The 17,863-nt window shown below is 36.6% G+C and overlaps 1 long non-coding RNA gene and 1 pseudogene across 1 annotated transcript; both read left to right on the forward strand.

Moving 5' to 3' along the window:
* LOC109694653 (carboxylesterase 1D-like) overlaps window positions 1-17,863 on the forward strand; it is a 138,221-nt pseudogene that overhangs the window by 69,665 nt on the left and 50,693 nt on the right.
* Window positions 3,701-6,129, forward strand: LOC141417413 (uncharacterized). The gene is made up of 3 exons (XR_012441967.1): window positions 3,701-4,378; window positions 4,518-4,632; window positions 5,835-6,129. It is a non-coding gene; the product is annotated as an uncharacterized lncRNA (long non-coding RNA).

The following is a 17,863-nucleotide window of genomic DNA, read 5'->3' on the forward strand; positions in this document are numbered from 1 at the left end:
TTCATATGTTGAACCACCCCTGCATCCCTGGGATGAAGACTACTTGGTCGTGATGAATAATCTTTTTGATGTGTTGTTGAATTTGGTTTGCCATTATTTTGTTGAGGATTTTTGTGTCAATGTTCATTAAGGAGTTTGGCCTATAGTTCTCCTTTTTGGAGGTGTCTTTGTCTGGTTTTGGGATAAGTGTAATACTGGCTTCATAAAATGTGTTAGGCAGTTTTCCTTCCCTTTCTATTTCAAGAAACAGTTTAAGGAGAGTTGGTATCAATTCTTCTTTAAAGGTCTGATAGAATTCAGCAGAGAATCCATCCGATCCTGGACTTTTCTTTTTGGGGAGAATCTTGATTACTGCTTCAATTTCATTTTGTGTTATAGGTCTGTTCGGGTGATTAATTTCCTCTTGGTTCAGTTTTGGATGATCATATGTATCTAGAAATCTGTCCATTTCTTTAAGATTTTCAAATTTATTTGAATATAGGTTCTCAAAGTAGTCTCTGATGATTTCCTGGACTTCCATGGTGTTTGTTGTTATCTCCCCTTTTGCATTATTGATTCTACTAATTTGGGTTTTTTCTCTCCTCATTTTAGTCAGGTTTGCCAGGGGTCTATAGATCTTGTTTATTTTTTCAAAGAACCAACTTTTTGTTTCATTAATTCTTTGTATGGATTTTCTGGTTTCTATTTCGTTGATTTCAGCTCTTATTTTTATTATTTCTCTCATTCTATTTGTTTTGGGATTTTGCTTGTTCTTGAGATGTATCATTAGGTCATTGAATTGGGATCTTTCAGTCTTTTTAATATATGCACTCATAGCTATAAACGTTCCTCTCAGGACTGCCTTAGTTGTGTCCCATAGGTTCTGGTAGGTTGTATTTTCATTTTCATTGACTTCCAGGAACTTTTTAATTTCCTCTTTTATTTCATCGATGATCCATTCTTCATTAAGTAATGAGTTATTTAGTTTCCAGCTGTTTGCATGTTTTTTGTCTTTACTTTTGTTGTTGAGTTCTACTTTTACTGCATTGTGATCAGATAGTATGCACGGTATAATTTCTATTTTCTTATATTTGCTGAGACTTGCTTTGTGCCCTAGGATATGATCTATTTTGGAGAAGGTTCCATGGGCTGCTGAGAAGAATGTATATTGTGTAGAGGTTGGATGAAATGTTCTGTAGACATCAACTAGGTCCATTTGATCTATTGCATATTTTAGATCTTGGATTTCTTTATTGATTTTTTGTTTGGATGACCTATCTATTGATGATAATTGGGTGTTAAAGTCTCCCACAACCACTGTGTTGGCAGTAATATATGCTTTTAGGTCTTTCAGGGTATGTTTGATGAAATTGGGTGCGTTGACATTGGGTGCATACAGATTGATGATTATTATTTCCTTTTGGTCTATTTCCCCTTTTATTAGTATGGAATGTCCTTCTTTACCTCATTTGATCAATGTAGGTTTGAAGTCTACTTTGTCAGAGATAAGTATTGCTACTCCTGCCTGTTTTCAGGGGCCATTGGCTTGGTAAATCTTCCAGCCTTTCATCCTAAGCCTATGCTTATTTCTGTTGGTGAGATGGGTGTCCTGTAAGCAACAAATTGTTGGATCTTCCTTTTTAATCCATTTCATCAAGCGGTGCCTTTTGATGGGTGAATTAAGCCTGTTAACATTAAGTATTAGTACTGATAGGTATGTGGTGATTCCTGTCATTTAGTTGTCTTAGTTGTTTAAGGGTTTGATTGTGTGTACCTAAGTTGAGGTTACTCTCTACTTTTTTGCTTTTTCTTTTCCTGTGGTTTGGTGCTGCCTGTCTTTTCATGGTTAGGTTGTGTTTCACTTTCTGTGTGCAGAATCTCTTGCAGAATCTTTTGTAGTGGTGGCTTTGTGGTCACATATTGTTTTAGTTTCTGCTTCTCATGGACGACTTTTATTGCTTCATCTATTTTGAATGATAATTTTTCTGGGTAGAGTATCCTGGGGTTGAAGTTATTTTCATTCAGTGCCCGGAAGATCTCACCCCACGCTCTTCTTGCTTTTACTGTTTCTGTTGAGAAGTCTGCTGTGATTTTGATGGGTTTACCTTTGTATGTTACTTGTTTTTTCTCTCTTACAGCTTTTACTGTTTCTGTTGAGAAGTCTGCTGTGATTTTGATGGGTTTACCTTTGTATGTTACTTGTTTTTTCTCTCTTACAGCCTTCAATATTCTTTCCTTAGTTTCTGAACTTGTTGTTTTAATGACGATATGTCGTGGGGTAGTTCTATTTTGATCTGGTCTGTTTGGTGTCCTGGAGGCCTCTTGCATCTGTATGGGAAAGTCTTTCTCTAGATTTGGGAAATTTTCCATTATTATTTTGTTGAATATATTACACATTGCCTCGCTTGCACCTCTTCTCCTTCTCTGATGCCCATGATTCTCAAGTTTGGTCTTTTGATGGAGTTGGTGAGTTCTTGCATTTCTTTTCACAGGTCTTGAGTTGTTTAATTAATAGTTCTTCAGTTTTTCCTTTAATTACCATTTCATCTTCAAGTTCTGAGATTCTGTCTTCTGTTTGTTCTATTCTGCTGGATTGGCCTTCCATTTTGTTTTGCAGTTCTGTTTTGTTCTTTTTTCGGAGGTTTTCCATTTCCTGGGTGGTTTCCTCTTTAATGTTGTCTCTTTTTGTCCTGAGTTCATTTATCCATTCATTCATCGTGTTCTCTCTTTCACTTTGGTGTTTATACAGTGCTTCTATGGTTTCCTTTATTTCTTCTTTTTTTTTTCAAATTCTCTATTTTTGTTCTCTTGAAATTTCTTGAGTGCATCCTGTACATTTTGGTTGACCCTATCCAGTATCATCTCTATAAAATTCTCATTGAGTACCTATAGTATGTCTTCTTTTAAATTATTCTTGTAGGCTTCATTGGGTCCTTTGGCATAGTTTATCTTCATTTTGTTGGAGTCTGGATGTGAGTATCTGTTGTCTTCATTCCCCTCTGGTTCCTGTACTAATTTTTTGCTGTGGGGAAACTGGTTTCCCTGTTTTTTCTGTCTTCCCATCATTGTCTTTGTTGTTGTTACTGTCCCTGTACTGTGTGCAATTAAGTATTTTCTAGCTTGTAATAATAACAATGGTAATATTTAGAATGAAAGGGTGAGCTGAGATTTCAAAGAGGTTAAAATTCAAAGAGGTTAAAATTTCAAAGAGGTTAAAATTCAAAGAGGTTAAAATTTCAAAGAGGTTAAAAATTGTTTCAAATTTTCTCTCAGGACTTTGAGGAAAAAGTTTTGAGTAGAGAAAGGACTGATATCACAAGCTTTCTAAAGTAACTGCTCTAGGAGAGGGTTCAAGGGCCAGGCGGCCCTCCACCAGGTTTTGGCTGGAGAAAATAGTAATTTACCTGAAAGTACTGAGCTTTCTCAGGCAGGCATTTTAGGGGGTTGGGATTAACCTAGGGCATGACGTTAATCCACTGGAACCATGATGGAGTTGAGTCAGGTCTTTTAGTACAAAGGTTTGGACAGGATTGGTACAAATTGAGAGCTCTGTAACTCTAAATCAGAAGGATTTCAGAGGGAAGAAAAGGAATGCAGTCATGTTGAGACTTTGGCTTCCTTGGTTACTGGGTTACTGGAATCTGTGGGATGTGGCTTGGGCTCTCAGTTTCAACACTGCCCTGGACGAATGTTCTTAAATGTTCTCTTGAGCCTGGAGAACAATTTTGCTCCATACCCTGGCAAATACATGTCTTTAAGCTATCCTCTTGTACTCCTTAGTTTATGTAAGTAAATATATCTCTTTCAGATTTATTCAAATTAATGAAAAGCATACATCCATCACTCCCCCAAAAGAACTTTATTTCTTGTTGGTTTGGCTGGTTTTCCTGTTTGGTTCTTCCTGTTAATTCCTGAAGTTTTATAAATGCTTAACCGTTGTTTAAACAGATGATGGGGTTTCCACCCCCTGATGTAAAATTTTACCAGAAGTTGGCTACATTTCTTCTGCAGAAGTCTGACTTCATTTTCATAAGCATCTAGGAGATCATGGGAATTGATTGAGAAACACAAGGGATGAGGGCTTACCCCAAATCACTAACAAATTCAATGACAGAAAAGAGACTCGGGACCATTTTCTGCCTTTCCCACTTCACCACCTCAGGAGGGATTTGCACAGGACTGAATCAATCACCATCAATGAAACCTTCAACTGGCTGGGGAAATCATATTGCTCTCTTTCTTCATTCATTTCAGAGCTTCTCCAAGAATCTGATTCCAGTGGTCATTGAGAAGTATTTAGAGGGACAGATGATCCCAGCAAAAGTAGAGCCATGTTCCTGGACTTGGATGGAGACATATCATTTGTTATCCCATCTGTGATTGTGTCCCGTGGCCACAGGTAAGTCCCAGGGATTGTACAGGAGAGCGATACTCACCAGCTCCCAGAATAGGCAGGTGTTAAAACTGCTGAGAGTTAGACTTTAAAACTGATTCCATATGGCATATGGAAGAGTGCTTTCCTGTTTATTTTCTGTCAGTTCTGGACCATGTGGCTAGGATCCAAATGCGAGATGTTAATTTAGAAGGTGATTCCAGAAAGCAGCAGTAGGAGATGATGGCGTACCACAGGAAACAGATGGAGGCCAATCAATGGTGAGCTGCCAAGCATGTGTCTACCATGGACAGCCAGACCTGGGGAACTATGGGAAACAAGCAAAAAACACAACTCAGGGTTGTCCTGTCTGAGAGACAGGGGAACCTTGATTTTTATCCTCCAATGCCCACTTGTTCTTGGTTGAAGGCTTTTCCAAGGGATTGTTATGAATTATGAATATGATGTAGAATAATTACATAAAACAGGTTGACATATTCATCTTCTCAAATAATTAACATTTTTGTGGAACACTTGTATTTTTCCCTCAGCAATATTTAAATGAACAATACTTACTAAGCACATTTTCTACACTATGAAAGAGAGCTCAAAAAAAAAAAAAAAAAGAAAGAAAGAGACAAGAAATTTTCCCCCTTTCTGTATGGTATTTTTATCCTTTTACCATCATCCCCCTTTTCTCCTCACCTACAGCCTCTGTAGCTACCTTTTTACTTTAGCTTTGCTGAATTCTATTGTTTTAGATACCGTGTTTAAAGTAATATATGGTATTTTATTTCTACACCTAACTTCTTTCACTTAGCATAATATCCTCCATTTCCATGCAGGTGGTCATAAAAGACAAAATTCTTCTTTTTTAAAAGGATAAGTGGCATTCCATCACATTTTAAATACCACATTTTCTTCATGTACTTTTCTGTTGATGGATACAGGATGATTCCATAACTTGACTTTTTGAATAATGCTACAGTGAACATAGGAGTGCAGACATCTGCTCAGTTTCATATTTTATTTTGTTTATTTTTATCATTTTTACATTTATTCATATGTGTATACATTGTTTGGGCCACCTCTCCCCCTTCCCCCCCACTGTCGCTTCCAGGCAGGACCTGTTCTGACCTCTTGTTCTCCAATTTTGTTGAAGAGAAAACATAAGAGATAATGAGAAAGACAGCATTTTTGCTGGTTAGAGATAAAGATAGCTATAAAGAGATTTCTAGCTTTGCTTTCATGCACATGTGTATTACAAACCACACTGGTTCTTCTCTACCAGACCTCTTCACTACTTCCTGGTCATCTTCCCATAGTGGCCTCTGCCAGTTTAAGATTACTATATTAGCTTGCCTACATGGGTTCATCAGCCACATTCAAGTTTTAGACTTCCTCCCTTTTCCCTATTCCTCTCATGTGTGTGCTCCCCTTAGTGTGTGACCCACATCCAATAATATTACTGCTTTTGTTTTAGGGCTATCATCTGCATATGAGGGATAACATACAACATTTTTGGAATAAATACTCAGCAATGAGATTGTTGGATCACATGGTAATGTTTTTTTAATTTATTGGAATAACGATCATGTTTTATATTCATGGCAACAATATAAAAGGATCCTTTTCTCCTCATTATTGCCAACACTTGTCACTTTTCATCTTTTGTTGCTATTCTTTCATCTGCTCATTTAGTGAATATATTTATTGAGCACCTGTAACGTGTCACTCACAGCACTGTTCTCAGTTTTTCAATGTTTAATAAATATCATTTGAACGGAGAGAGTAATATTTTACTGTGATTTTAATTTGATTTCTCCTAGTCATCAGTGATGTTTAGCATTTTGTTATGTATCTTGTTGATTTGTATGTCTTCTTTGTGAACTGTCTGTCCAGGTCCCTTGCCCATGTTTTGGCATTTTTATTGTTGTTCTGAGAGTACATGGACACATTTTAAAAAGTTCTTACAATATACCACAGTTGAATTCACCCACTCCATAATTATCTTTTATCCTCCCTCTCCCCATTCCTAAAACAATTTCAACAGGTCTTATTTTTCCATTTACATACATGAGTACCTAATATTTCCACCATATTCACCGTCCTACACCCTTTCCTTATATCTTCTCCCCTTCCACTGGTACCCCCACCCCCAACAGGGCCTGTTTTGCCTTCCTGTTTTCTGTTTTTAGAAAAAAGACATTTTTGTTTGTTTAAGATAGCTAGCTATACAGCGTGTTTCATTGTGACATTTCCATGTATACATGTATTATAACCAAAATTGATTCATCCCCTCTATTTTCCTCCTTGTCTACCTTAGTTCTCTTCTTATGGTAATTTCAACACGTTATTTTTCCTTATAGGGGCTTGTTTTTTTCCACAGGCTGGTCTTGGACCACAGTCCTCCTACCTATGTATCTTGAATAGCTGGGGCATACAGGTGTGTGCCAGATGTTAGATAGACCTTTGCAGGTCTAATATTTTTCAGCTTCTATGTAAGTGTGGGTGTTTAGAAGTTTGAGAAAAGACCCAAGACACAGCAGTCCTGTGAGGCAGAGGAAACACTGGGTAGTGGCACTTCTACTCTGAGTGGTGAGACATTGGCAGGAGTGCATGGAAAACAAAGGCGGTCAGCTCATGGATGGGCTGCATACCCATTTGCAAGTTCTGGATCGGCCATTCTCGTGAGGATCTTCTTCAAATACAGATTTTGATTCAGTAGGTGTGGAGAAAGGGCCAAGACTACATTTCTAACAGCTCCCAAGTGATGCTGCTGTTGCTGGATCATGAACCACACTTTGTACCCCAAAGATTTTCTTCTTCCCATGAACTCACATGAACATGTGGGTATTTTCAGCAGAGACATAGACACTATAAGAATGAAGAAGTATGTGAGATCACTGCTCTGGAAGTCAAAGATCCCGCCATTTTCCTAACTCTGTGAACCCATTGCAAATATTTAATCACGGACACGGTATAAGTCAGCCCTGCCTATGTCAAAAGTCTATGAAACAAAAGTACTGAGCGCTTTATCTGGTAGGACACCAGTCTGTGACATGTAAGGAAGCAGAGGTTGCTTTCACTTTAACACCAGCAGCTGGGTGAAGCAAGTGGTCTCATATTGTTAAGCTGGAAGCTAATTAGTGGTATTGGGTGCAGTGCACATGTGACCTGCACCTGTTTGTCCCTTAGGTGCTGACAGTTGTGACCCCATAGCATCTCTCAGAGCCCCCTCCACCAGAAGGCAAAACAGAAGGTTAGAAACTCTGATGCACTGCAGCCACCAGTGACCAGCCTCAGCTCTGCCCTAGGCCTGTGCAATGACAACTCCTGGGGTAGTCACTACCCTCCCCAACTCTCACTGGCTGGCAGGGTCCCTGAGAGGAAATGCTCTGGCTCCACTCACAAGCTGCTCCTGCTGTCCTGTGGGAAGCAACACCAAGAAAGAAAGAAGGAAGGGAGGGAGGGAGGGAAGGAAGGAAGGAAGGAAGGAAGGAAAGAAAGAAAGAAAGAAAGAAAGAAGGAAGGAAGGAAGGAAGGAGGGAGGGAGAGAGGGAGGGAGGGAGGGAAGGAGGGAAGGAGGGAAGGAAGGAAGGAGGGAGGGAGGGAGGAAGGGAGGGAGGGAAGGAGGGAGGGAGGGAGGGAGGGAGGGAAGGAAGGAAGGAGGGAGGGAGGGAAGGAAGGAAAGAAAGAAAGAAGGAAGGAAGGAAGGAAGGAGGGAGGGAGGGAGGGAGGGAGGGAAGGAGGGAAGGAGGGAGGGAGGGAGGGAAGGAGGGAAGGAGGGAGGGAGGGAGGGAGGGAGGGAAGGAGGGAAGGAAGGAAGGAGGGAGGGAGGGAGGGAGGGAGGGAAGGAAGGAAGGAAAGAAAGAAAGAAAGAAGGAAGGAAGGAAGGAGGGAGGGAGGGAGGGAGGGAGGGAAGGAGGGAAGGAGGGAAGGAAGGAAGGAAGGAGGGAGGGAGGGAAGGAAGGAAGGAAGGAAGGAAGGAAGGAGGGAGGGAGGGAGGGAGGGAGGGAAGGAGGGAAGGAAGGAAGGAAGGAAGGAAGGAAAGAAAGAAAGAAAGAAGGAAGGAAGGAGGGAGGGAGGGAGGGAGGGAGGGAAGGAGGGAAGGAAGGAAGGAGGGAGGGAGGGAGGGAGGGAAGGAAGGAAGGAAGGAAGGAAGGAAAGAAAGAAAGAAAGAAAGAAGGAGGGAGGGAGGGAGGGAGGGAAGGAAGGAAGGAAGGAAGGAAAGAAAAAGAAAGAAAGAAAGAAAGAGGAAAAACTTAAGCTTAGCAGTGCTTAGCTTAATGGTCATTGAAAGCAGATGTGCATGACACAGGTTGAGAACATCTATTCCTTTTTGTATTGAAAGCAACACTTTTAATTGAGTTAAAATTTTTTAAAAAAACTTTCCTTCTTTTTTTCTTTTTGTTCTATTACCCTCTTTATGTCTGCTTTTAATTTTAATTTTATTTTTTCCCACTCCCCTTTTTCATTTTATTCTTTGATTGGATAATTTCTCTCTATTTTTATATTTTAACCTTTTAAAATATTTGCCTTAGTATAATAATTATTTTTACCTTTATTAATTATCAGATTATTAGTGTATCCTGTATTATCTTGCCTTTTTATTTTCTATTGCTATATTGTTGACTCTTTTCTTATTGTCTTTAATTGGTTATTACTGCAATTCCATACCTCATTTGTTTTTATGTTGTGGTTGTTTCTCCTGATTGTTTCTTCTTTCTGAGTAGTGTTATGGATACTGCTTGATTCCTTAAACATATTTTGTGGGTTCTTTGATGTTCAATTATGTTTCCAGTCCAGTTAAGAAAAATTGTATCTCAATCCAGCTTTAACTTACATCAAGTTAAACTTTAGCAGATACTTCAACATAAAGAATATGAAAGACAAATCCCCAATTTGGCAATGTGGTTCTACATACATGTGTCTGGGTCAGGGCTAAAGTCCCTTTTCTTTTCTTTCACCCCAATATCAACAGCAGAGAGAAAAAACTGTTCACATAACACATCTTATGAGCGGCTCAGCATAAATCATTCCCATACCCTTTCAGACCACAGGTTGCTGACAATTCAGGAAGAGAAACCATGGAAAGTGAATCCTCTATACTCTGCATTTTGCAGCACACCTGTCAGAACTTTCAGAAGGTCCCCACTCTTATAACATTTATAAAGAAAGTGGGTCATTCAAGTTGCAAAATAGCATGCATAGCACCAAAACCCAGTATCAAAGCCAATTAGGCTATAAGTAGACCTACACTAAAAATTCCATTTGGAATTAAACTCAACATTATACAACAAACTAATCTCTCAGAACACGTCATCAAAAGAAGACTCCTAGCTGGGCACTGATGGCTCATTCCTGTAATCCTAGCTAGTCAGGAGGCAGAGATTAGGAAGATCATGGTTTGAAGTCATCCTGGGCAAATCATTTGCAAGACCCTATCTTGAAAAAAATTCATCACAAAAAAGGGCTGGTGTAGTGGCTCAAGGCATAGCCCCTGAGTTCCAAACCCAGCACTGAAAAAAAGAAAAAAGAAGTCTCCTTCCCAAGTAGGGTCTCATATATATGGGAGAGATTTTTGTCTGAGCAAATGAATACATCTCAACATAGAAACCCAAGAAAATATGAAAAGACAAGGTAAAATGAATCTTCTAAAAGTTAATAACCATAGTAATTGATTTCAAAGTCACTTTGGTAGATGAAATTGTGGACAAAGGATTCAAATTAATTATTTATAAAATTACCGGTGAATTCAAAGAGGATACAAATAAACAGTTAAGTGAATTAAGGAAGACAATGAAGGATGTTAAAAAGCAACTTGCTAACAAGATAGATATTCATAGAAAGAACCAAACAGAAATCATGAAATAAAAGCTAAATAAATAAATAAATAATTCAATTGAAATTGTTAACAATAGACTAAATCAAGTGGAAGAAAGACTATGAGGGGTTAAAGACAAATTTGATGATTTATCACATTCAGACAACAATAAGGAAAAATAAGAATGAAAAGAACTATGTCTATGGGACACCATTAAAAGACCAAACTTATGTATAATTAGCTGTAGGTTGAAGGTATAGAAAAATCTTTTCAGGGAAACAGTAGTAGAAAATTTTCCAAATCTTGGGAAAGAGATGAACATCCAAGTCCAGGATGCCTTTAGAACCCCAAACAGACATGACCAGAAAAGAACCTCTCCATGGCACATAATAGCTAAACTGTCAGAAGTACAAAATAAAGAAAGAATATTAAAAGATGGAAGAGGAGGGTGCCAAGTCACATATAAATGAAAACTCATAAAAATAATAGACTTCTCAGCAGAAACTCTAAGGGCCGTTAGTCATGGAATGAAGAATTTCATGTCAAGCAAGAAAATAACTGCCAACCTAGATTACTATATGCAGAAGGCATTCATTCAAAATTGAAGAAGAAATAAAGACCTTCTAGAATAAGCATAAGCTAAAGGAATTCATAACCAGTTACCTAGCATTACAGGAGATACTCAAGGGATTCCCACATCCATAAGAGGAAGCAATGCAAATACAATCATGAGAACAAAAGAAAGAATAAATCTTACTAGAAGAGTAGGTAAGCAAATGAGAACTGTGAAAGATTTAAACATTATTAAATCAGTGAATCATCAAACTTCTGAGATAAATAAACAACAAACAAACATGTCATTAAAAACAACCATAGTAAAAACAAAAATGTAATGGGAGCTAGTACATAGTTTTCAATAACAACCCTGAATGTTCTTAAGTCTCCAATTAAAAGATGCAGACTGATTGACTGGAAAAAAATCAGACCCAACAATTTTCTGCTTGTAAGAATCTCACCTCGCCCTCAAAGACATCACAGACTGAAAGAATAGAAAATGATATCACATGTATATGTAATCCTAAAACAAGTAAGAGTTAGTTATATTTACATCTGACCCATCAGATTTAACGCCAAAATCGGTCAGAATATACAAAGAAGGTCAGTCAGTAGATATTCATAAAGGGAACAATGAATCAAAAACATATATTGATGGTAACTATATAGAGATTGTATTTATATCCTTATTATATTTATATAGTGATTATAAATATATGCACTGAACAATGGCACACCCGGTTTTATAACAAATTGCTACTGGGTGTAGAGGGAGACATAGGTCCCAATACAAAGAAGTAAGTGACTTCAATACTCTATTCTCACTAACAGATAGATTACACAGAAAAGGTATCAGCAATGTAGTATCAGAGTTAAATTAAACTAATTACCAATGGACTTAATAGAAACCCATAGAATATCCCATTCACCAACTTCAGCATAGTCATTCATTTAATCAGCTCATGAAACTTTTTTTCCAAAATAGATCATATTTTAGATTATAAAACAAGTCTTAGAAAAATCAAGCAATTGAAATAATTTCTTCTACCTTTTCAGGTCATAATGGAAGAAAACTAAAAATCTAGGAGAAACAACAGAAGCTCTACAAAAATGGTGGTTGAACAATTTGCTTTTGGTTGAAGACTGGGTCATTGAAGAAATCAGGGGATACTTAAAAATTCTTAGAATCAAGTAAAACTCAAAGCACAAAAAATAAGAATCTGTGAGGTGTACCAAAATCAGTACTAAGAAGGAACTCTTTAGCTATGAGTGCTTATATTTTTAAAAAATTATAAGTAATAATAATTACTTATAATTACATTATAAGTAATGTGATAGATCTCAAAATCTTTGAAGGAATAATAATAAACCAGACCTCAAATCACAAGAAGAAATAACATAAAATAATCAGAGCAAAAATAAAGAAAATAAGGACTACAATAACAATACAAAAAATCAAGTAAACAAAGAGTTGGCTTCTTGAAAAATTAAACAAAATTGACAAAAATTTACTAACAAAGAAATGAACTAAAAGAAAGAGAAATAAAACACCAGTATATAAAATTAGAGGTGAAAAATGTGACATTTACAGAAATTTGTTCATTTAGGGAAATTTTTGAGAAATTATATTCCAATAAACTGGAAAATCTACAAGAAATGAACAAACTTCTATACATACTGAAATTGAACCAAGAGGTATAAGAAACCTAAACAGATCAATAACAAGCAATATGATCAAAATGATAGTAGAAAGTCTCACAAGAAAACAAAGCCCAGAAACACAGTTATTCACAGCAGAATTTTACCAGACTTTAAAAGAACTAATACCAATGCTCCTCAAACTATCCCACAAAATAAAAATGAAAGGAACATTTCCAAGCTCATTCTATAAGGCTATTATTACTCTACTAACAAAACCAGATATAGACAAAACAACAAAAAATCTGTAGACCAATATTATTGATGAACATACATGCAAAATTCCTGGGAAAAATACTTGCAAATCAAATTCAACAACACATAAAAAATCATTTCAGGTATGTAAGGATGGTTCAACATATGAAGATCTATAAGTGTACATAAATATAATCAAGGATAAAAATCCCATGATTCAACACCTCTTTGTGGCAAAAATCCAGTAGAAATTAGGTTAGAAGGATCATACTTCTGCATAAGAAAGGCTATATACAACATCATATTGAATGGAAAAACTGACAGTATTTCTCTAAAGTCATGAGTGAGATAAACATGTTCACTCTCCCCACTCTTATTCATTATAGTACTCAAAATTTTAGCAAGAGCAATCAGGCAAGAGAAAGAAATGAAAGGGATACAAGTAGGGAAAGAAGAAATTAAATTATACCTGTTTTCAAATTATGTGATTCTATAAATTGAAGACCTTAAAGAATCCACCAAAAGACTTAGAGAACTGATAAATTCAGTAAAGTGGCAGGATATGAAATAAATGCACGAATATTATTAGCTTTTCTACCCACCAATAACAAACTTGCTGAGAATGAAATCAGAAAACAATCTCATTCACAGTAGCATAAAAAGATATTGAGGAATAAACATAACCAAGGAGGTATAAAACACTATAGTGAAAATTTAGAAACACTGAATAAAAAAATTGAGGAAGACACTAAAGGTGCTAAGACCTCTTAATGCTCATGGATTGGGAGAATCAATATTATTTAAATGGCCAATGACATTCTTGACTGAGCTAAAAAAAAGTCTTAAAATTCACATGAAAGCACAAAAAACTCCAAATAGCCAACACAATCCTGAGCGTAAAGAGCAATGCCAAGAGGCATCACAATACTTGATTTCAAAATGTAATGTGAGCCATGTAACAAAATGGTATGGTATTGGCATACAAACAGACACACACACGCCAGTGGAATAGGACAGAAAACCCCATACAGCCACACTTCTGCAGCCACCTGCTTCTTGACAAAGATGTCAAAAGCATACATTGGAGAAAAGACAGCCTCTTCAACAAGTGGTGTGGAGACAATTGAATATCTATATGGAGAATACCAAAACTAGACGCCTACCTCACCCTGTATAAAAATCAATTCAAGTGGATTAAATACCTTAGGGTAGTGTGTGAAATTCTGAAATTACTAGAGAAAAATATAATGGATACTGTTCAAGATACTGGCAAATAGATTTCCTGAATGAAACTGAAACAACTCAGGAATTAAAGGCAAGGATTGTCAAATGGAGCTACCTCAAATTAAAACCTTCTGCACAGCAAAGTTAACAATCAGAAGAATGAAGAGACTATCTACAAATGGGAGAAAGAGTGCCAGCTCTTTGTCTGACAGGAGATTAACATCCAGAATATATGGAGAACTCAAAAAAGTTAACTGCAGAAGAAAGAGTAGCACAGAAAATAGATGGCTAAAGACCTCAAGAGACAATTCCTTGAAGTACAAATGATCAATACACATACATGGAAAATTCTCAACATTATTGGCCATCAGGGAAATGAAAATCAGAACTATGAGACTGTATCATTCCAGTCAGAATGGCTATTATCCAAAACACAAAACTAAATGCCAGCAAGAATGTGGAGGGAAGAATCTGTATCCAAAATTGGTGGAAATGTAAACTAGTACAGACACTTTGGAAATAGTGTGGAGTTTCCTCAAAAACAAAAAGGGTATATACCACATGTTCCACCTATACCCCTCCATGGTACATACCCAATAGATCTTTATTATACATTGTTTCTTTCCTTCTACTAATAGTGGGTTTAATTTGTTATTTTCCTAGTTTCTCCAATTGCAGACTGTTGATTTGAGATCTTTCTACTTTTTGATGTGGACATCAATTGTTATTAACGTTCCTTGTCACTGCTGCTTTTGCACCATCCCACTATTTTTGAAAGAAGTTTCACTAGTTTGAAAGAAGTTTTCAATTTCCTCTTTGATTTCTTCCTTCATTCATTAGTTGTCCAAAAGTAAGTTAATTTCCATGAATTTGTATAGTTCCTAAGGTTTTTCTTGTTAACTACTTCTAGCTTTACTGTGATTGGAAAAGATACTCAACTCTTTTTTTCTGGCTCTGGGGTTTAAACTCAGGGCTTTGTGATTGCTAGGAAGGACTCTACTGCTTGAGCCACATCTTCAGCCCTTTTTCCTCTGGTTATTTTGGAGATAGGGTCTCACTTTTTGCTCTGGCTGGTCTGGAACCACAGTTCTCCTAATCTCAGCCTCTCATAGCTGGGATGATGGGATCGTGCCATCACACCCAGCTATTGGTTGAGATGGGAGTCTCACAAACTTTTTGCCTGGGGTTGGCCTCAAATTGTGATCCTCCTGATTCTTGCCTCTTATGTGATTAGGATGACTGGTGTGAGCCACTGGCACCTAGCCCAATTTTCACTTTAAAAAATTTATTGAAGGCTGGGATTGCAGCTCAGTGGTAGAGTGCTTACTTAGCATGTGCAAGGCCCTGGGTTAAATCCCAGAACCAGAAAAAAAAAGATTGTTGTTGTTGTAACTAATTTTTGGTCTCTCATATTGTCTACCCTGGTGAACGTTCCATGCACTGATAAGAAAAATTTATAATTGGCATTTGTTGAATGGAATGTTCTGTAGATGACTGTAATATCCATTTGGTCTGGCATGCAATGTAACTCTGTTGCTTTTTTGTTGATTTTTTGTTTAGATGATAGGTCCATTTTCTGGTGTCAAAGTTTTCCTACCATTATTGCTTTGGAGTCCATCTCTCCCTCTAAGTCAATTAATAAATGCTTCATCTCTTTGAGGGTTCCAATATTAGGTATACATTTTGAGAAATATTATTTCCTCTTTCTGAATTAATCACTTCATTACTATATTATAACATTTGTCTCTTATTGCTTTTGATATAAAGTCTATTTTATCTGGTGCTAATAAGGCTACTCCTTTTGGATTCCATTCACATGTAATATCTTACCTATCCCTTCAATTTCTCTCTCTGTGTCCTTAGAAGTGAAGTGGGTTTCTTGTAAGATACATGTTGTTGGGTCTTGCTTTTTAACCTTTGCAGTCACTCTATGTCTTTTAATTGGAAGATTCAATTCATTTATAGTGGCAGTAATTATTGATAGATAAGATCTTACAAAAGCTATTATGTAACTTATTTTTCAGTTTTGTTGTAGTGCCTTTCTTTCTCCCTTTCTTATAGTCTTCCTTGGTGGTCAAGTAAATTATTAAGAGTATGTTTTGTTTTCTTACTTATTATTTTTGGTATATCTATTATTGGTTTTTGGTTTTGTGGTTACCATGAGACTTACAAAAATGTCTTCTGATTATAACAAGCTATTTTGAAATGATACCAAATTTATATGACAATAAAGAACATAAACAAGCAAAGAAAAGGAGAAAATATACAGTAAGAAAACTCTCTAGTTTTATTCCATTCCTCTCCACATTTTGAATTTCTGATTTCCCATTTTCATCTTTCTATGTTGGCTATTGATTGCAATATTGACATAGTTACTATTTTTACTTACTTGGTTTTTTTTGTTTTCAAACTAAAACTATGAATGGTTAATACACAATATTTATAATATTAGAGCATTGTTAGTTTCTTGGTATAATTACTCTGAGCCATAGTTTTTTTAATGAATCCCATTGTTTCTTATGACCTATCATGTTCCTTTCTTTCAGTTTGAAGGACTCCCTTTAACCCTTCTTGTAGGGCAGGTCTAATAGAGATTTATTCTCCCAGCTTTTGTGTGTCTGGGAAAATCATTATCACTCATTCACTTCTAATGGAGAAATGAGTACAGTACCATAGTCTTGAGTGACAGATTTTTTCCTTCAGTACTGTGAAAATCTCATACCACTCTCTCCTGGCCTATAAGAATTCTACTGAGAAATCTGGAGTTAGCAGAACTGAGTTCCTCTGTAGATAGTTCCATTTCTCTTGCCTCCCTGAAAGCAATAGCTAATACAGAAAGACATAAATGGAATATCTGAAATTCAAACTGAAGAGAGGAATGAGACAAAACTGGAGCATTTTTTTGCTGGCATATTTTCTTCTTTATCATTCACCTGTGAAATCTTGATTGTAAGATGTCTTTGGATCTACTAGTTTCTGTGGTGACCTTTGATCTTACTGGAACTAGATATTTGTATCCTTCCATAAGTTTTAGAAGTATTCTATTATTTCTTTTAATAAGCTTTGTAAAATTTTGATATTATCCTTGGGCTAAAACTACCTAAGTACTCTCTTTTTTAATACTGTCCCAACATTTCTTTAAACTTTCTTCATCCTTCATTCCTTTTTTGTGGGGTAGAAGGTTTGAACTCAGGGCTTCATACTTGCTAGGCAGGCACTTATGGCTCAAACTTGAGCCATACCTCACTCCTCTTTTTTTTTCTTTTTACTCTTCCAAATTATATATTTCTAAAGAGCTTGTCTTTGAACTCATTTATTCTTTCTTCTTTTGGATTTGTCTTGCTATCAATGACTTTTTTCACATTAAATTTCACCAAGTGTGCTTTTTAGTTGAAGGAATTCTGCTTGATTTTAAAAAATTGCTTCCAACTCTATGTTAAGCTTCTCATTAGAGTAGTGAACCATATTTCTGTATTTTCTTCAGTCTTATTGAGTCTCCTCAAAATATATGTTCTAAATTATCTCTCTGAGAGTTCTCCTATACTTACTGCTTGGTTACTTTCTGTCACCTTATTTTGAATACTAGGTGAGGTCATGGTACCCTGAAAGCTCTTGATGCTTGTTGCTAAGTGATGTTACCTGAGATTTGAAGGAATCAGATATTTTCTCCAGTCTTCCTAACCTGACTTGTTTGTTTCTGACTTTGCAGAAGTTTGAAGCAGGCTGCCTGTTTTTTAATGATACTGCATTTGCTTCAAAGACTTTAGTACTAGATGATGACCTGCTCCAGATTTGCCAGGAATCTACCATTTTTCAGTACTAGAGGTAATCTAAGTTCTGGTTTGTTCCAACGTTGAACAATGTTGGTAAGTTCATAAAGAAATAATATAGTATTTAGAAAGATTAGTCTATCCCCACAGGCCTCATCCGGGGCCAGTATAGGCCTAGATGTGTTGTCCACAGTTATTAACCTGTGGTTAGACATTGCAGGATTCTTCTGGCTCTAAGCAAAG

This window comes from Castor canadensis, chromosome 15 (genome assembly GCF_047511655.1).
Source record: "Castor canadensis chromosome 15, mCasCan1.hap1v2, whole genome shotgun sequence".
In the NCBI taxonomy this organism is placed as follows: Eukaryota; Metazoa; Chordata; class Mammalia; order Rodentia; family Castoridae; genus Castor; species Castor canadensis.